This window comes from Triticum aestivum, chromosome 7A, assembly GCF_018294505.1.
Source record: "Triticum aestivum cultivar Chinese Spring chromosome 7A, IWGSC CS RefSeq v2.1, whole genome shotgun sequence".
NCBI lineage: Eukaryota > Viridiplantae > Streptophyta > Magnoliopsida > Poales > Poaceae > Triticum > Triticum aestivum.
The window spans coordinates 430,459,874-430,481,781 of NC_057812.1; positions in this window are offsets into that span (position 1 = coordinate 430,459,874).

Below are 21,908 nucleotides of genomic sequence, written 5' to 3' on the forward strand. Positions count from 1 at the left end.
AGGAAAAGCCAAAGGTTTTCGTGAGGATGAGCATGACACCTTATGGTTTGAGGACCGTGTATACGTGCCCAATAATGCAGAGATCAAGAAGTTCATACTACAAGAAGCTCATGACTCGCCATACTCAATACACCCCGGGAACACCAAGATGTATTTGGATTTGAAGGAGCATTTCTGGTGGACGGGTATGAAGAAGGATATTGCCGAGTATGTAGCCGTATGTGATGTATGTCAGAGAGTGAAGGCAGAACATCAGAAGCCAGCAGGATTACTGCAGCCTATGCCGATACCCGAACGGAAGTGGGATAAGCTTGGCATGGATTTTATCACCGGATTGCCCAGGACTCGATCGGGATATGATTCTATCTGGGTAGTAGTGGATCGCTTGACCAAAGTAGCTCACTTTATCCCAGTGAAAACCACCTATACCAGTGCAAAGTTGGCCAAGATATACATGACTAGGATCGTATGTCTGCACGGAGTTCCGAGGACCATCGTATCAGATAGAGGAACACAGTTTACTTCAATGTTTTGGCACCAGCTGCACCAGACCTTGGGAACAAGCTGGAGTTCAGTACAACTTTTCACCCGCAGACAAATGGATAGACAGAGAGAGTCAATCAGATTCTGGAGGACATGTTGAGAGCTTGTGCGCTAGATTATGGATCTAGTTAGGATGATAATTTTCCCTACACAGAATTCTCGGACAACAATAGCTACAAGGCCAGTTTGAAGATGGCACTGTTCGAATCCCTGTATGGAAGAAGGTGCAGAACACCGTTGATGTGGGATGAGGTTGGAGACCGCTAGTTGTTTGGACCGGATTTGATTAAGGAGTCCGAAGAGAAAGTTAATACGATTCGAGATATACTGAACGTAGCTCAGTCCATACAGAAGAGTTATGCAGACTCAAAACACAAGGAGGTAGTGTATGAAATCAGAGACAGGGCGTATCTGAGAGTGTCACCACTTCGAGGAGTTAAGCGTTTTGGAGTTAAGGGAAAGTTAGCCCCGAGATTTGGGGGCTTGTATCATGTTTTGGAACGTATGGGAGAGGTTGCCTACAAGTTGGAATTACCCAAAGGACTGTCGGGAGTTCATGATGTGTTTCACATATCTCAGTTGAAGAAGTTTCATGCAAAGATGGATGATATTCCTCAGAGAGATACAGTGCCCCTAGAAGCAATTCAGTTGGATAGTGACTTGACATATGAGGAGAAACCTGTCAAGATTCTCGAGTTTGCTAGCCGGGTTACTCGTAGCAAGGTTATCAAGTTTTGCAAAGTTCAGTGGAGCGACCATACGGAGGATGAAGCCACCTGGGAACGAGAGGATGATCTACGCAAAGACCACCCACACCTATTTTCTAGCCAACCCAGATCTCGAGGGCGAGATTCATCTTAAGGGGGGGTAGGTTTGTAACATCCCAAATTTTCAATTTGGAATTTCATACATAGGTCTGCATTCCGTTTCACGATCCTCGAAATTGTAAGCAACTCAAGGACCCTCGGAGAGAGTTGGGGATTTCACGATTTTCATATTTGAATTCTATCAAATATTGAAACAAGGATCATTTTGGTTTTAATAAATTTTCCCTCCGAAAATATTTCATACCAAAATATATGAGAGGAGATAGTATGACTTCTCCAAATAAATGAAATATTGGAGGAAAAATATTAAAATCAAATAAAAGATATTTTATTTGGTTTTATTGCAATTTTATTTGAATTAGGAAAAATACACGTTTTTCAAAATTGCATTTTAGGCCCAAATAAATGTTCACCTTGTCCGGCATATTTTTAGAGGACGGGGAAAATTTATTTCGGAATTTTTGGAGTCCGTTTAGTATTCTTTTTCTTTTTTTCTGCGCGTCAGATTTTTTTTTAAAAAGGTAACCACCCTACGGGCCGTATCCGACCCGGACTCCTCATCCCCCCTTATAACGGGCCCCACAGCCCACCCCGCAGCCCCACCCCGCAACCCTAGCCGCCGGCGCTCGGTTCCCGTGCCGCGCCGCCGCGCAAGCCGCCGCCGCCGACGACTTCACCGGAGTTAGCCACTGATGCCGTTTTTTCGGGTTGTTTCTGTAAACCCTAGATCTAGATCCATTTTATAAAAAATTCCGGTTTATTTTATTAGATCAGATTTTCCGTCAGTTTATTTATTTTGCGGACGTTCGTCTGTTCGTTTGTTTTAACGAACGCCGTTCACCCATTAGTCACAGACAGCGAACGTTCGTTTGTTAGCCTGTTCGGTCGTTTTTCTTTTTCCAGGGTTTTTTGCGATTATTCTCGTTCGCGATCTCTGATCCGATTTCCATTTTAGTTTATCTTTTCGCTCGTTTATCGGAATCATGCGATTCAAGCGCCTGGATCTTTGTCTTGAAACCCTCTTTCCGTTTAAGCAACTTAAACAAGATTTTCGTACTGTAAAATTTGACTTTAGTCCAGATTAGTAATTGGATCTTGTTTCGTTCGCCGTTTGAGTTTCGTTGCTCCGTTTGATTTGATTCTTTTTGCAAACCGGAGTTCTTAAGTTGAACTTTGTGGTTAGATCTTCTTATTTGAGTTTTACCCGTGCATCTTTGCTTGGTTGCTTATGTATGCTATTGTTTGTTTGTGATAGAACACCCGGAGTGCGAAGCGTGCTACTACGAGTCTCTAGGTTTTGCGGATCATCAGCAAGGCAAGTAAAACTTTGATCATACCCCTTTATCACCCAGTTTTTATGCATTAGTTTCAACCCCTCACACATTGCATGAGTAGGATCTCATAACATGTGGGTTTGGGAAGTAGATGATGAGGTAGAACCTATTACCTATTTTATTATCAAACCCCTGGGAGTTACTTCTACGTTATGCTTATATTGCTATGCTATGATCGTAGACGTGGATTTGTTTTGAGTGTATCCCTGACAGATGTGAGATTATTAATTAATGGTTCAACTTAAGGTGGCAACTTTAATACACATCTGGGTGGATTGCTTGTTTTGGGCACCTGGGGATATACCAGTGTTGTCCTAGGAGATCCCGGGGATATACCGTGTGATCCTCCTACCGCCCGCCACCCAGGCTCAAAGGGATCATAATATTATTCATGCTAGAAACTTCCGTGTGCAGCCACAAGCCATTATGGGCTCTGGCGTAGTTGAGTATGTTGTGTGACCTCTTTCAGTGGTGGGCTAGCAGATGTAGAGGGAAAGTAGGTGTAACTATCCACCCGGAGTAAAGAGTTAATGCTTCTGAAAGACTGTGTCTCGGTCATCCGTTTCTCAAACATCCTGCAGTGCGAGAAATACAACGGAGGAGATCGAGTCTTGTGGGGAAAAGTGCGCAAACCTCTACAGAGTGTATAAACTAATCATGGTTAGCCGTGTCCCCGGTTATGGACATCTTGAGTATCTAGTATTTGGATTATCCTACTGTATCTCATCACTCTAATTTAATTTGCCGGGATGATAATTACTTTTAATTGGGTTTGAGATGGGAGTACCACTCTCAATGTTTTAACTACCATGATAGTTAAATAAAGTATATTCCTTTGTTGTAGGGAAAAATTGGCTTTTCGCAAAAACCTTGTAACCATAGAGCCTCCCCTACCATATATGCATGTAGTGATAGCATTTATCTATTCATTGCTCTACTGTGTTACATTGCCAGCATATTCCATGTGCTGACCCGTTTTCGGGCTGCAACGTATTATGTTGCAGACTTTTCAGACGACGAGTAAAGGTGCAATAGGTCGTTGTCATGCACTCAGCTATGTCGTTGGAGTTGATGGACTCATTTTGTCTTCCAAGTCTTCCGCTGTTATCATATTAGATGGCCTTAAGCCATATTTATTGCAATAAGTTCTCTCTTGAGACATTCGATGTAATAAGTGTGTGATTGCCACTCTATTATAAATCCTCGAGTACTGTGTGTGTCAACATTACCGATCCAGGGATGACACTGAAGCACAGAGACTTGACCGTTTGAGGTCGGGTCGCTACACAGTGGTAAGATAGGTGTTGGTTAATTTTCCACCTAGGACGTAGTGATGGTGTAGCATCTAATAAATGCGGAGAGAGAGCAAAGTTGTATGTAGATTAACCAACAACCTTTGCACAAGATCCAAGGTGGAATAGAGAGCAATTGTATTTATTTTCTCACCATCTATTAGATAGCTTACATACAACCTATCGGAGTAGTTATATGATAGTTTGTTGGTTGATGACATGGACATTTTACCAACAAGATTAACATACAATTTGTTGGAGATGCCCTGACAAGCCAAAGTCGAGGCGCGGATGCCAACGAGGTCCTGGTTGTGTCTATACTTGGACAACTCAACCGACTGCATGCGCACCAGGCAGACGAAGCTCGTGTCGTGTTGGTGCCGTGTGCGGCCCGCACATTCATTGGTCTTGCTATAAGTCGCAGTAGATGCTATATAGGTCCATCGGATCTTACATCAAGATCCGTGCAAAATTTTCTTTTTAGATTTTCTTTTTTCTCTCTTAAATCTCAGTCGAGTGAGACATTGCCACGCCATTAAACAGAGGGTCGGGCGCTATTAATGGAGACCTTGGGAGAGAGGTGGACGGCAGATGCAGGTCAAAGGGCTCGCACGCCTCTCGTACTCAAATAGCTACCCTGCATGATGCCTCCTAGCTAATAAAAAAGGGGACGCGTGGCGACACGTAAATGGTAAATAGAACGCCCATGGTTTCAATAATACTTGTGTTTCCGATTGTTACGTGACATCACTTGTTCCAAAATGACTTTGTTGATTGTTAATGTGCGCGCCTTCGCAAATCGGACAGCAAAATTACCACAACATGTTTGTGCCATGTCATGACACCAAGCCAAGTTTCATGATTTTCATGCGTGTTCCGGATTTACAGGAATTAAAAAACCAAGTTTCTCAATGTTTCCAGCCGAGCCATGACGCCCAGATGTTTGAATTTCATTCCCATTTCTGGCATGGGCCCTAGAAATTTACCCGAGGACAGACATGTGATTTTTCAACCAGCTTTGGTGCACTGGAGCATGTGCTTGTATTTAAAATTTGAATTATGCACACAAAGGTGACACGTTCCCTCTCAGGACCACAAGCCTTCTTGAGAGAAGCTCCGGTTTGCAAGAAACTTATACCAAAACTTGTTCCTATTCTGAATTTTTTTACCACAGCATGGTAGTACAATGACATGACACCATGCCAAGTTTCATGATTTTCAGGCGTGTTTTGGATTTACAAGAATTTTAAAACCAAGCTTCTCAATGTTCTCGTCCAAACCACGATGCCCAGATGTTTGAATTTCATTCCCATTTCATGTGACCTAGAAATTCACCCGAGGACACACATGTGATTTTTCAATCAACTTTGGTGCACGAGAGCATGTGCTTGTAGTTCAAATTTGAATTATGCACATTAAATGACCAGAAACTCAATTAATGTATAAAAAAGTCCAAACAAACCCGGAATAATTCCAAAATTTAATAGGGCACTCATATAGCTCTATGTTGCCTCCGTAAAGAAAATCTGAGTTGAGGCAGCATATATTAGAAATGCCATTAGACATTGTTATTTTCACGTCAAACCCGTTGACCATGTTACATGAAAAAAATAAGCGGATTCTCACAATGATAAGTTAATGGTCTCCAGCAGAACACACTCCTCAAATAAAACTAAGCACCCTGGTATTCTTTGACAAAACTAAGCACGCTGAAATTCTTTAACAACTAAACTGCTGGCTATATGATGTTCGCCATATATATTATACGTATATAATGTGAAGAAACAAGTGGTAGTACTATACCAACTAAAAGATGAAATGTATGAAATATAACGAGAAGAAACATAACATAGTTCTGCTGGGGGCTCAGCACAACACACCCCTCAAATAAAAGTAAGCACACCTGAAATTAAACTAAGCAACTAACCCGGTAGACACTGCATTAGAACCACCATGAGCAACGACACTGCCACCTTACTCGGACTCCTCATCCACGTCCTCGACTTCGTCCTTGTCCCTCTTCCTCTTGGCCGATACTTCGTTGCTTGAACCACACACTTGGCTCTTGCTCTTCATCCAACCCTTGTAGATATTGAAACAAAGGTAGCCATCCATTGCAGCATAGTGGATGTGGTCTATATCTACTACATTCCACTCCCATGCATGATGAAACCTGAACGGAGGTTTCTTCAGTGTACCGTACAAAGGATGAACCATGGCTCCTGCCAGGGTCAGCATTGAAGGCTGATCACGGGAGGGCACCAGCCGTTTCTTCTGGAGGTTGAAGGGGTCGCCTACAACGAGGCCTATCCGACCCAGGATTTCCTCGTCGTTCCTAAAGTCTACAGTAACGAATTTGACTCGGCCGTCCTTGAGGAAATTCTTAAAATCCCGGCACTCAACGTCGGCATGGCATCTGTGGTAGACCAAGCATAAGTCATGCACGCAAATCTAGATCACGGCGGGCTTCTTCTTCTCTACCTCCTTTAGATTCTTCTCGCTTCCCAGGACTGTGGTGTACTCAACATCTAGCCCAGCGACCCACTCATCATTTGAGTTTTCGAACATGCATTTGAAGCGAGCAGGGCATTATTTCACCGTTGCGGAAGAACGGGTGTAGATGACGTCGAACTCATCGTCGGTGATGGTTCTAACCATGTACTCACCGCTGATCATGCAGATTTGGGACGCCATGGATTTGGGAGGAGGGTTAGGATTAGTGGAACTGCCATAATGTGAAAGGACGTGACAACTAGGAGCGGTTTATCGATTGTAAAAATGTCGAGTGGGGGGGCGTGAGAATGGCAGGGTAGTGGCTTGACTGGTGGATAAATGGATTCATGCATAGTACTATGGGGGCCCAATTAGATGTCATGTCTACTTGACGCCCAATTAAATGGCTTTCGATGTCATGTTAAGCGTCGGGAAAATTATAGGTGATACGAAGCTGTCAGGACCCCGATTCCAAGTCACATCGATCTAGCCGGTAACACCTCATATCACTTTGCGGCCTCACGCACGGTATTCCCGCGGGTGTCGCCTTACCATGGCCCGAGACCATTTGCGCCTTTTGGCTCACGTATATGATAGTGTCGCTAGCATCCATATGACAGGGAACCCGGGCTGACATGACTAGTCGTGAACCCAAAGTGGCACTAACTTACGGGGACGGGCATACATGAATCACATCGAGCATGTCGGTCAGCAGCGTGTGAATCCGGGCTGTAGCACTGGGCTAACAGGACTCCGGGAACCCGGGCTGTAGCAGGCTAGGCAGGACTCCGGATGTCACTGCGTGACATTTCCCCGAAGGGACAGATCCAAGAACGAAGTGAAAGACATGCCGGCCAGTCAAGTGTCCTGAGCAGTAGTGCTGGGCTAGCAGGACTCCGGTGAACCGGGCTGTAGCGGACTACTATGGCTCATGGAAGCACAAGACTACATTTCCCCATAAGAGAGGCTACCAAGGATAAACAACTAGGTTGTCGGATCCCACACATACCAAGCATTTCAATCATACACACAATATGCTCGACATGTGTAAATACAACATGGCATCAATACATAACTCTACGACTCAAGTACTTATTCATTAGGCTCCGAGGAGCCAAGTATTACAAACATGGGTCTCATGACCCAACATACAGAGCATACAAGCAACAAGCACATGCGGAAGCTTAACTTGTCTGAGTACAGACAACTACAAATGAAGAAGGATCAGAAGCCTGACTATCTACAAGACCCTCCCAAGGTACAAGATCGTAGCTGAGGTAACAAGCTAAACGTCAAAGTCGACATGGAACTACTAGCGAGACTGAAGTCTCTCTGCAAAACATTAAATAAGCAAACGTGAGTACAAATGTACCCAGCAAGACTTACATCAGAACTAACTACATATGCATCGGTATCATTAAAGGGGGTGGTGGAGTTTGACTACAGCAAGCCAGCTTTGACTCCATGGCTATCCTGAACTACGACTGCAAGTAACTCTTTTGAGGTGGCGCACACGAGTCCACATATTCACCATACCAATACACCACTATGGATCTGCTCCCGTCTCCCTACGAGAACGCCATCCAAAGCACTCACGCTTATCTTGCACATTTTAGAGTATCCACTTTCACTTGTCTATGAACTATGCAAGGGGTCCAAGTTTCCATATCCGAGGAATCCGGCTATTCGAATAGATAATGATAACCCTGCAGGGGTGTACTTCTTCACACACGCTCTCGCCACTTATCGCCCTGTACACGTCAAGTACCTCGGCAACCTTCAAGCGGAAGCCGGGCGAGGGAGTCGGCCATGACCTGACTAACCAACAAGTCTGTAGTCCAGGTTTATCACCTATTCGGGTTCCATCCTCAAGGAGATCCGGCCGGGGTGTCGCTCACGGCCCCAAACGATGTGTGCAGGGTTCCCAAGCCCACCATCCAGGTGCCACTTGGTACACCGTGCCACTGTGCCTAGTCTATCCCAAGCCCACATGTACCGGGTGCCACTTGGTAGACTACTAACACTACCTACAAACACCAGAAACTAGTTGCAACTCCTGGATAGAGATTGAGTTGATTAATAAGCCGAGAGGGGCCGAGTTACCGGAACCCAATGTGTGGTAGTAACTGTTCATGGATCACAAACACAGAACTCTGTTCCTGAGAACGACTGCAATGAGACAATCCACCATGTACTCCTACATGGCCTCTCACCGCTACCTTTACCAAATCGTGTTCACACACTTAGCTCTCAACAGTAGGACATGTTCACCACATTCCAATTCATCCCTGATGAATCAGACCTGAGTCAACTCTAAGCAGTAGCAGGCATGACAAACAAGCATGAATGAGTAGGCACATCAGGGCTCAAACAACTCCTACTCATGCTAGTGGGTTTCATCTATTTACTGTGGCAATGACAGGTCATGCAGAGGAAAAGGGGTTCAGCTACCGCAGCATGTAACAGTTGAAACGTTGTTGTCCTAATGCAGTAAAAGAGAGCAGGAGCGAGAGAGTGGGATTGTATCGGAATGAACAAGGGGGTTTTGCTTGCCTGGCACTTCTGAAGATATTATAGCTCTTCATCGGTGTCATTGAACTCATCGTCGGAACCACGTCTACGCAGGGGGAACGGTTACCGGCAACAGAGAGGAAACACAATCAATGCAATGCGACAATATGATGCATGAATGTGACATGGCAATATGATGTGATTTGAGCTAATGCAGCTATCAAGAGAAGGGTTTGAGTTGATTTGAACCAAAGGTTCAAATTCAAATTCAAACTATGAATTTATAAAGTGCATTATCATGTTTTCGTCTAAACATCAAGGTTAAGTTGCTTTGTCATGCATGAGAATGGTACAGATGGATAGATTGGATTTTTCTGATCATTTTTCATATATAATTTGTTTCATTTGGAGTTACAGTTGATTTTCTATGATTTTTCAAAGTTTTGGATAAATTCTAAAAATAATAAATCATTTGTGATATATTTCAAAATTCCAGAAAGTATTTACTTCGTCAGCCTGACGTCATCATGACGTCAGCAGGTCAACAGGGCGCGGTCTAGGTCAAACCTGACCTGTGGGGCCCGCACATCACTATAACAGGGCAGGACCAGAGGCTGACTTGTGGGGCTAGGACAACAGCCATGTTAGCACGGTCAAAGCTGACGCGTGGGCCCGCTGCAATTAGATTAACCTTAATCTATTATTGTTAGTCGATTAGTTAGGCAGTGGGGCCCATATGTCAGTGGCTAACTAACTAATTTGATTTAGATTAACCCTAACTAACTTGGTTAGCCGGGCGGGGCCCATATGTCAGTGACCCAGGGGGGTCAAATCCCTGGTCAACCGGGGCTAATCCACCGGCGACTCGACGCCGGCGAGGCCACACGCGGTGGCGAGGTACGGGATTCCTCCTCCGGCGACCAAATGGCCGGCGGAGGGCATCTACGGGATGCTGGGGGGCTGCCGCGTCGAGTGGTGTTGGTGTTTGGGCTCGGGGTGGTCGAAAAAGACGCCGGCGACGATGTTGGCGGCTGCCGGAGCTCGGGCGTGCTTGGAGTCGAGGCTACAGCGTGCTAACGGACGACCCGAAGCGCTTAAGAGGCTCTACGGTGTGCGGCGAGCTTGCTAGACATGCTGGGGTGACCAAATAGTCGTCGGAGCAACGCCGGCGACAAGCTCTTGCGGTGGTGGGTTTCGGTTAGTGCAGAATCAACGGCTACAGGTCGCGAATGGCGTCGGGGTAAGAGGGAAATGGCGTAGGAGCTCACATAGAGGCTACAGGGATGCTTAGCGCGCTCGGGGACGGCTCGGAGGTGTCGAATCGGCGGTGGCGATCTCCGGTGCCCAAGGTTGAAGACGACGGCAAAGGTGGCATTGTGGGGCGTCTGACGTCGCGCGGCTCGGTGTGGAGGTCGAGGATGAAGCGGCGAAGCTCTTGGTAAGCTCGAGAGGTCGAGGGAGCAGCAGTGGCTGCGGTGGTGCTCGGTGGCGCACTATGGTGCGCTCGGGCGTGAGGTGGAGAGGAGCCAGAGGAGAGAAGAGGCGCTGGGAGAGCTAGAGAGGGTCGAGGGGGTGGCGTGGCTTTACCAGGGAGGGCCAGGGCAAAGCGGCAAGCAGGAGGTGGCCGTGCGTGTGCCGGCGGGCGTCGGCCACGCGCGCTCCAGTCCTTCTGTCGTGAGCTGGAAGAAGACAAGGGAGAGAGATGGGCTGGGCCAACAGTGTTGGGCCAACACAGTGCAGGCCAGGTAAGCCTCCTCTCTCTGGTTTGCTCTATTTGTTTCTGTTTTCTATTTTCTGCAGTAAGTTTTGATTTAGTAAAAATACTAAACAATTTGTTAAAATGCTGAAATTAATTGTGGGCACTTGTGAATTTGTTTCCAACAGCCCTCATTTAATTTCACAATTATTTGAGCACTTAAAAATATGTATAGCATTTAAATGCCCAAATTCAAATACAATATGATTTAATTCAAAAATCCAGAATGGCCTAGAAATATGTGCATGACTTTTGGCAGGGGTTTTCACCTTTAACAAAAATCATGAACTTTTCTAAAGGCATTTGGGATCATTGAAAATATTTTTATCGAACCTAGTTGAATTCATTAGGTGCTAGGGTTTCAACAATCCCCATTTCAAGTTTCATGAAATTTAAACATGATGACATGATGAGCAAGCAAAGTCAAGCAAGGGCTGAACTGGGGCTGTGATAGAAGCTTTCCATTCTCCTATGATACGGGCTTCCGAGAGCCCTTGGATCTGAGATCGAATGGTTGCACGGCATGATTCTAGACCTATGGGTGAATATCCTATCCTGGAGGGTTATTCTGCAAATTTTTAGCAACTTAGCATGCGACCGTTCGATCTTAGATCCAAGGGCTGCCAGCAGCCCGTATCATGGTCGCGCCTACCATGACCACCGCCTCGCTCGCGCGGTTGCGCCCTTGGAGATTTAACATGGTGCGTTAGGCTATCTGATGTTGGCATGTCATACATAGTCATCACTTAGTCACTCATACAACAAGGTTAACTATAAGGTTGGCTATAAGAGTATTTTTTGTTTACTTCTCTCTATCTCTTTCTTCGTAGTATTTATTGCATTTGCCAAGGAGTGAGCTCTTCCAATGAAATGGTGCTTAGATGAGATGCTATGGGCATTAAATGGCTTAGCAACTCAAGTCCCGAATGCATAGGTGCTTAGTTTTTTGTTGCAAAGTTTGCTTCATCTAGGTACACGCGCTTATCACCGTTTCTTCCTGGGGTCACTGAGGGAGTCCTGGATTAGGGAGTCTCCGGACAGCCGGACTATATCCTTTGGCCGGACTGTTGGACTATGAAGATACAAGATTGAAGGCTTCGTCCTGTGTACGGATGGGACTTTCCTTGGCGTGGAAGGCAAGCTTGGTGTCGGTGTAAAAACCGGCGGATCTCGGGTAGGGGGTCCCAAACTGTGCGTCTAGGCGGATGGTAACAGGAGGCAGGGGACATGGTGTTTACCCTGGTTCGGGCCCTCTTGATGGAGGTAATACCCTACGTCCTGCTTGATTGTTCTTGATAATATGAGTAGTACAAGAGTTGATCTACCATGAGATCAGAGAGGCTAAACCCTAGAAGCTAGCCTATGGTATGCTCGTTGTTGTTGGTCCTACAGACTAAACCCTCCAGTTTATATAGACACGGGAGGGGGCTAGGGTTACACAGAGTCGGTTACAAGGAAGGAGATCTACATATCCGTATTGCCAAGCTTGCCTTCCACGCCAAGGAGAGTCCCATCTGGACACGGGACGAAGTCTTCAATCTTGTATCTTCATAGTCCAACAGTCCGGCCAAAGGATATAGTCCGGCTGTCCGGATACCCCCTAATCCAAGACTCCCTCAGTAGCACCTGAACCAGGCTTCAATGACGATGTGTCCGGCACGCAGATTGTCTTCGACATTGCAAGGCGGGTTCCTCCTCCGAATACTTCATAGAAGATTTTGAACACGAGGATCGTGTCCGGCTCTGCAAAACAAGTTCCACATACAACCATAGAGAGAATAATATTTTCACAAATCTAATCGGCCAATGCATTCCGCAGTGTGACATCACACCACAACCTGGTGACCATTCGAATCATTTTTCACAACCAACCTTAGCGTGTTTCGCGAGGCGGTTTCCTTGGCACGTCATGTCAAAGCAGAGATCGTGTCCCCTTATTACGGGATTCCCATCAATAGGATGTGGGTAACCCAACCGCACCATCAATTATGGCGCTTGGGGGAGAAGCGAGTTTTACCAGGCTGGTGGGGGCGCATAGTTTCGTCTGCCTTTATAAAGGAATAAGGGTTCACCTTTTTCTACCCACGCCTTCTTCCTCCTTGCTCATCCATTCTCGCGCACTCGAGCTCCAGCGCCCAAGTCCACATCCTTCTCCTCAACCCTCTCCAAACATGTCCGGAGCGGGAGGCAAGTGGATGGCCTCCTCCGCTACGGAGGGAGACATCAAAAAGCTGCGCGGGGCTGGATACTTAGCCGTGGATATTGCGCATCGGCTGCCAGCCGCGGGGCTGATCGTCCCTACCCAGGAACCTTACAAAAGGGTGGTTTTCCTCACCCACTTCATCTGTGGAGTGGGGTTTCCCCTCCATCCATTCGTCCATGGCCTTATGTTCTATTATGGGCTGGACTTCCATGATCTAGCTCCAAATTTCATCCTCAACATCTCGACGTTCATCGTCGTGTGCGAGGCTTTCCTCCGCATCCGGCCCCACTTCGGCCTGTGGCTGAAGACCTTCAATGTCAAACCGAAGGTAGTAGGCGGCCAACAAGCGGAATGCGGCGGAGCCATGGTGGGCAAAATGCCCAATGTTACATGGCTCGAGGGCTCCTACGTGGAGACCATAAAGGGGTGGCAATCGGGGTGGTTCTACATCACCGAGCCGCGTGACACCAACTGGGTGGCGGCCCCCGAGTTTCGATCCGGAATCCCCACGCGGCTCACTTCCTAGAAGGAGAAGGGCCTGTCCTGGGGCTCATCGGTGGAGCTGGACAGACTCCCGAAGTGTATCCGGAACATGATAGGCAAGAAACTCAAGCTTGTCAACATAGTCGAGGTCATGCTCTTCCGCCGGATCCTCCCGTATCAACAACGGGCTTTAAACTTATGGGAGTTCGACCTGGCCCAGCACCAGACTCTAAGCGAGCTCTTCGACACGACGCATAAGGACGTCTGGAAGGTGTTGTTCAAGGGCGCTGAGGTCCCCCCTCCCCTTACCGAGGACCACGGGCTAAGAGCGACGCACCCTGCGAATCCGGTAAGTTCTGTACATCTCGTAGGTTATTTATTTTCCATAGTTTAACCATGTGCGGGTTCTGAGCTCCCATGCCTTTGACAGGACTGGGTGAAGACATCGGAGCAGATTGACTGCCCGAAGACCCTGCAGACGCTCTCCTGGCGGAGATGCAGACCCCGGCTCCTTATGAGGTGCCGGAGAAGAAGATCAAGAAGAAGGCCACGGGAACCCGAAAGAGTTCCCGGCGCCAGGTGGTATCGGACTCATCATCCGATAACTCCGAGACGCACTCCTCCCGTGAAAACGAGGAGGAGGAAGATGAAGATTCTCCCCCTATAGCCAGGGGAGACAAGAAAAGGAAGGCCGCCCCAACCGGGGAGGCCGAAGGGTCCAAGAAGGGAAGGACTCTCCTTCCAGACTGTTCCACCACCGCCGCCGACAGCGAAGACGAGTGGTTACTCAGGGCCAAGCCCCTGGTGAAGTCGTAAGTATTCGGATACCAGAGTAACTCATAGCATACTTTTATTGCACTGCTTCTCCTAACGTCGAATATGATCATGAAGTCTGCCCCGAGCCCGTATCGACGTATCCTCGTCGGACGGTTCCTTGGACTAGTCAGATATGAATAGTGATACACTTCCAACCGCCTCCTCTCCTCGCCCTACGGACAATGTCGAGGTATTGTCTCAAGGGGCACCGAGCCGGGGGGAGATAGTCCTGGAGGCGCCTCAAGGCGACCTTCCGGACTCCAGGCGCAAAGGGAGCAAGACTCCCAAGGGCTCCAAGTTCGGCCCTTAGCCGAACACTGCGTCGGAACCTCCAGTGGTTCCGGACTCCGGCAGGCGGCCCCCTTCCAAGAGGGGAAAGCCTCCCGTGCCGGTGACCTTTGTCCATCTAGAGGCACTGGACAACCTGCTGGGAGCGCTTCGCGGTGCTTCCATCGACGAAGAGCACCGCACTATTATGAGTGCGGTGATCAAGAAGGTTCAGTCCGCCAAGAGCGGACTGACTGAAGCATGTGCCAGCCTTCTAACAGGCTTTGAGGTAAGTGTTTCAAATATAGGAAAATATTACCGCATAGACAGTAGCCCATGATGCTCTGTTTGGTGTTCACAAAGAAAAGTCGAATAGAGGATCAAATAATATCTCCAGGAGTCTAATACAAGTATGTCTATATGCGTATCCAGGCTTCACTGCTGACCTCTGCCGCACTGACTGCGGAGGTCGCCACACTGAAGCAGAACCTCGAGCGGTCCGAGAAAGAGCTCGGCCTTGGCAAGAGGCAGCTCGAGGAGAACAAAGGTAAGTAATACCTTGTCTATATATATATATGCAGTTGCAAAATGATAGGATCATCATGGATGTGCCAGGGGCCACGACCCAAGTGGCAACCCTAAAGCAAGCGCTGTCCGAGGCCGAAAACAAAGCGGCCAAGGAGCGCACCGAGCGGGAAAAACAAGAGGCACAGGTGGGCGAGGTGCAGCAAGAGCTCCAGGCTCTCGTGAAGAAGCACGAGACTTTGGAGCTTGACTCGAAGATGTGAGAGTCCGAGCTTGCCGCGGCCCTTGAGAGCACGAAGCATGCCAAGGCTGAAGCCTAAAAGGCCCTCCAGGAAATTGAGGAGATGAGGAAGATAGCGGCGGGTAAGGCATTCATTATGCAAAGCAAGCATGTGAAAGTAAACTACTTGTTACTTACCCGAGTCCGGAGCTCTCTAGGAGCATTCGCAGATTTGCCTCGCAGTGTGTCGGATGCCGCAAAGTACTACTAGGCCGAGGAGGCAAGCTCGACGAAGAAGTTTTTCTGGTCTCAGTATACTGGGACCGAACACCCGATGCCTGTGAGCGACCAGCTGAAGCAACTAGTCGAGCTGCACAAGGCGGCCGAACATGCCATGAGGGGCCTTATAGTCCGGATGTGGCCTGGCGACTCCCTTCCCAACAGCTACTTCGGCCTGGTGAGGCGGATTGTGGATGCCTACCCACAGTTGGAAGTCATAAAGCGGTCCATCTGCATCGAAGGTGCATGCCAGGCTTTTGCCCGTGCTAAGGTGCACTGGGCCAAGATGGACGCCGAGAAGCTGGTGAAGGAGGGGCCGCCGCAGGGCAAGGAGCATCGCTACCCTGAAATGTATTATGAGGGTGTCCTGAAGGGTGCCCATCTTATGGCGGACGAGTGTGTGAAGGACGTAATTTTTGAATGAACTTGATCGTGTGATCCTGTATTATGAAAACTTGTTCATATGCGCTATGCAATGCTTGTTTGAATTTAAAATATTATCTTCTGTGCGGCTGTTTATCAAATCTGAGAGATGGCCAGTCGTCGGCTTCTGCCCCCATGCCACGAGTGCTGGGGTGTTCGGGATAAATCTGAGCACTCTTTTTCCCATTGTTGTGTCCTTCGAGGGAGGTGCTCAGCACAACGAACAAGGCAATCGGACTATAATACTTAATCACTCTCACTTAGCCATAGAAATCTATAATTTTAAATTTTGGCGAAGCCCCTAGTATTCAGAAGGCCGAATTTAGGACGCTATACACGCCTAAGCCGGACAAAGCCGACTCCTCGCCCTAAGTGCATAAGTCTTTAGGGACTCGAGACCTCTCGAACAGCGACCAACTCTCGCCTTATCAAGACAGTCAGTTTTAGCTTTCTCTACTGAGGTGCTTGCCCAGATGAACCGGGGCACAATCGCAGTAGTTCTCCCAGTGCTACCGTAGCCGATATAGCAGAACATAAGGTACCAAAACATGGGAGCCGAGCAAACCCAACTATTGACCCAAGACATGATTCGGAGCTGATGCATACAATGCTATAAGTTAGGGGTGCCGCACTGTTGAAAGTGTTCGGACTTCTCACACTTTATTATGGGGTACGCTTAAGCCCCTGGCGTATTGGCCGTACCAGAGTGTACGGGGGCTGAATGTCGTGAATGAACATATATATATATATATATATATATAAAAGAATAGAGAATGCAGTAATAGTCTAGTGCTATGCATTGTTTAAAAAAGGTGCTTCAAAGCAAAATGATACAAGTAGTGCGATAAGCAAAAAGTAGGACTATTTGACATGTCCCCTCCAAGGGCAAGCTGAGGAATGGTATTTAAAGCAGGTATTTCACTCGTTATCAGAGACCACCTGGGAGTTCCATGGTGCGACGTAGCTTTCTGCCTCCTTGGTTGTTGTATCGTGTGTCCGAAAATCATACTGCCGGACGGGGTTTCCAGAGAGTAAAGTCCTGAAAGAGAGAAAAAATAACAAAGCGGGAAGCCCCTAGTGTGGTTGAGCCGTGTTTTGGGGCGTGCCGTAGTCGTGCCCACCACCTATGCCCATGGTATTTTCAATGCGTAATTATGTACACGTGGCACGGATTTCGCCGTTTGGCTGGGACTGGGGTGGGGGCTGCATTGCTATGCGAGCTCGGAACGTGCCAGGAGGTCTTGTTGCAGATTACTCCAGGCGCGCTTGACGGTGTCCGGGTGTTTAATCACCGAACTGGTGGATTGCCTGAAGAGGCTGCTTTGTGCTTCTGCTGCGAGGGCCACAGTGTGCTCCTCGGTGCGGAGAGAGCGCTCTGTGTTTCCATTGACTGTGATGACCCCCCGAGGTCCTGATATCTTGAGCTTGAGGTATGCATAATGCGGTACCGCATTGAATCTCGCAAATGCGGGTCGCCCGAGCAGTGCATGATAGCCACTGCGGAACGAGACTATATCGAAGATTAGTTCCTCGCTTTGGAAGTTATCCGGGGATCCGAAGACCACTTCCAGTGTGATTGAGCCTGTGCAATGGGCCTCTACACCTGGTATGATGCCTTTGAAGGTCGTTTTTGTGGGTTTGATCCTTGAGGGGTCTATACCCATTTTGCGCACTGTGTCCTAATAAAGCAGGTTCATGCTGCTGTCGCCGTCCATAAGGACTCGAGTGAGGTGAAATCCGTCGATGATTGGGTCTAGGACCAGTGCGGCGAATCCGCCATGACGAATACTAGTGGGGTGGTCCCTGCGATCGAAGGTGATCGGATAGGAAGACCATGGGTTGAACTTTGGGGCGACTGGCTCCAACGCATATACGTCCCTTAGTGCACGCTTCCGCTCCCTCTTGGGGATGTGGGTTGCGTATATCATGTTCACCGTCCGCACTTGTGGGGGAACCTCTTCTGTCCTCCGGTGTTCGGCGGCCGGGGCTCCTCCTCATCATCGCTATGTAACCCCTTATCTTTGTTTTCGGCATTTAACTTGCCGGCCTGCTTGAACACCCAACAGTCCTTGTTGGTGTGGTTGGCTGGCTTGTCGGGGGTGCCGTGTATTTGGCATGAGCGATCGAGTATACGGTCCAAACTGGACAGGCCCGGAGTGCTTCTTTTGAATGGCTTTTTCCGTTGACCGGGTTTAGAGCCTCTGAATCCAGCATTGACTGCCGTATCCTCGGTATTGTCGCTGTTGATGCGGCGCTTGTGTTTGTTGCAACGTGATCTGCCATTGCTATCCTTGGTATCTGAAGTACCATGGTTCTTTGATATGTTATTGCTTCGAGCCAGCCAGCTGTCCTCTTCCACGCAAAAGCGGGTCATGAGTGTCGTGAGGGCTGCCATAGATTTCAGCTTTTCCTGGCCAAGGTGCCGGGCGAGCCACACGTCGTGGATGTTGTGCTTAAAAGCTGCTAGGGCCTCTACATCCAGACAGTCAACGATTTTATTTTTCTTTGTCAGGAACCGTGTCCAGAATTGCCTGGCCGATTCCTCTGGCTGCTGAATTATGTGGCTCAAGTCATCGACATCTGGTGGTCGCACATAAGTGCCATGGAAGTTGTCAAGGAATGCGGCTTCCAGATCTTCCCAACAGCCAATGGATTCTGCTGGCAGGCTGTTGAGCCAATGCTGAGCTGGTCCTTTGAGTTTGAGTGGGAGGTATTTGATGGCATGTAGATTGTCACCATGGGCCATGTGGATGTGCAGGAGGAAGTCCTTGATCCATACCACAGGATATGTTGTACCGTCGTATGATTCGATATTTACAGGTTTGAAACCCTCTGGGATTTGGTGATCCATTACTTCGTTTGTGAAGCATAGGGGGTGTGCGGCGCCTCTGTACTAGGCTATATCGCGATGCAGCTCAAATGAGTCTTGTCCGCTGTGTTCGGCCCAACCGGATTTACATTTACTGTATCCGGCATGACGGTTATTGTCTCGCGTAGTGGCGCACCCTCGTGATCCGTAGATCGATCTTGCATGTTTTGCTTTGTCCTCCAATACGTCTCACAGGTCTAGCATGTTTCCCCGTGCCTTGACATTTTTATTTGAGTGGCGTCGGGGTGCGGGCTGAGCTTTTGGCTGAAATGCCTCTCTATCTCGGTCACGAGGTGGCCGATCAGCCGCGTCATACACTGGAGATGTAGGTTTTAATGCTTCCTCCTCCAGTCGGGGTAGCAACCTATGCTTTGGGTAACTCTTGGAGGGGCGTTCGAGTTCATATTCCTTGGCCGCAAGGACTTCAGTCCATCTGTCAGCTAGCAAATCTTGATCAGCTCGAAGCTGTTGTTGCTTTTTCTTAAGGCTATTTGCCGTGGCTATAAGCCGGCGCTTGAAGCGCTCTTGCTCAACGGGATCCTCCGGCACGACAAATTCGTCATTGTCGAGGCTTGCCTCGTCTTCGGTGGGAGGCATGTAATTATCATCCTCCGCCTCTCCATCTGCCACTCTCTCAGGAGGGCTGGCTTCTCCATCCTCCTGCTCTAAATCTTGTTGGAGGGGATTGTCATCATCTTCGGCACTGTCTGGAGTGCTATTATCTCCTGTGCCGGTATCACCGCTTTTGCCTTGGCGAGACTTAGAGCAGCGCCGCTGACGTCGGCGCTTGGGTTGCTTCTTGGAGGGTTCATCCTCCGCTGTCCCGTCGCCATTGCCTTCTTTGGGTGTGTCCACCATATATATATATCATATGATGAGATGGATGTCCACTGCCCTGTGGGCAGTGGTTCTTGTTCGTCTCCTGCATCGTAGTCCATACCGTCGATGTCTTCGGAGTCGAAGTCGAGCATGTCGGTCAAATTGTCGACAGTGGCTACTAAGTGGGTGGTGGGTGGGCGGCGAATTTCTTCGTCATCCGCATCCCAATCCTGCCGGACATAGTTCGGCCAGGACTCTCCTAACAAGAAGAGAGACCTTAATGAGTTCAGTATGTTGCCGAAGGGCGAGTGCTGAAAGATATCCGCGGAGGTGAACTCCATGATCGGCGCCCAGTCGGATTCAATAGGCACGGGCGCGGGCGGTTTGGAGTCCGTGGCCGGAGAAGTATCCGGTAGTTTGGCGTCACGGCTCTCGTGACGGGTAAGGTCGATACTCGACTCGATCGCCACTGAGAATGCGGCCTCCGTGGCGGGGTCTATCCACCCATCCATGGATGGCACAATTGGCTCCGAATTGAGGGTCGGAGCGGTTGCCAGTGCGGTCTCCTGAACACTGTCCGATGTTAGAGCTAAATCATGCTCATCGTGACCGTGTGGCGCACTCGGCAGGGGCTCGAATCTGTCGAGGATCAAGTCTCCGCGGATGTCGGCCATGTAGTTTAAGCTTCCAAACCTGACCTGGTGGCCAGGGGCATAACTCTCGATCTGCTCCAGATGGCCAAGCGAGTTGGCCCGCAGTGCGAAGCCGCCGAATACAAAGATCTATCCGGGGAGAAAAGTCTCACCCTGGACTGCATTGCTATCGATGATCGAAGGAGCCATCAAGCCTAACGATGATGACATAGAGGAAATCTCAATGAAAGCACCAATGTCGGTGTCAAAAACGGCAGATCTCAGGTAGGGGGTCTCGAACTGTGCGTCCAAGGCAGATGGTAACATCGTGTCCCCTGCCTCCTGTTACCATCCGCCTTAGACGCGGAGTTTGGGACCCCCTACCCTAGATCCGCCGGTTTTGACACCGGCATTGGTGCTTTCATTGAGAGTTCCACTGTGCCATCACCGTAAGGCTCGATGGCCCCTTCGATCATCGGTAACGATGTGGTCCAGGGTGAGGTTTTTCTCCCCGGGCAGATCTTCGTATTCGGCGGCTTCGCACTGTGGGCCAACTCGTTTGGCCAGCTGGAGCAGATCGAGAGCTACGCCCCTGGCCATCAGGTCAGGTTCGGAAACCTAAACTACACTACCGACATCCGCGGAGACTTGATCTTTGATGGATTCGAGCCCATGTCAGGTGCACCGAACAATCACGTCGAGCATGATGTAACTCTGCCGTCGGATAGTGTTTGGGAGATCGCATCTGCAACTACTCCGGCCCTCAATCCGAAGTAAATTGTGCCATCCGAGGACGGGAGGATAGACCCCACCATGGAGGCCGCCCTCTTAGTGGCGATAGAGCCGAATACTGACTTCACCCCTTACGAGTGCCATGTTGCCGAACCACTGGATTCGTCTCCGGCCACGGACTCCGAGCCGCCTGCATCCGTGCCTATCGAATCCGATTGGGCGCCGATCATGGCGTTCACCTCCGCGGATATCTTTCAGCACTCACCTTTCGGCGACGTGCTAAATTCATTAAGGTCTCTCTCCTTGTCAGGAGATCCTTGGTCGAACAATGTCCAGATAGATTGGGATGCGGACGACGAAGAAATTCGCTGCCTACCCACCACCCACTTAGTAGCCTCTATCGACGATTTAACCGACATGCTCGATTTCGACTCCGCAAACATCGACGACATGGACGACGATGCAGGAGAGGAACAGGAACTAGTTCCCACAGGGCACTGGACAGCCACTTCATCACATGACATATACATGGTGGATACACCCAAAGAAAATGATGATGAGGAATGGGAGGAGACAGCGGAGGATGACCCCTCCAAGAAGCAAACAAAGCGTCGGTGTAGGCGCTGCTCCAAATCCCGCCATGGCAAAAACAACGATAATAGCGCAAGAGAAAATAACACTCCAGTCAACTCCAGAGGAAACGACAACCACATTGCCCCGGCGGCAGAGCAAGATGAAGCTGCAAACGGCGAACATAGTACGGATCCGACGTCCAAACACGGCGACGCCGAGGATAAACCACATCAAACCTCCTCTGGGGAGGAAAACAGACCGGAAGAAGATGCACACATCATCCCAGAAATGCACTTGGAGCAAGAGAACCT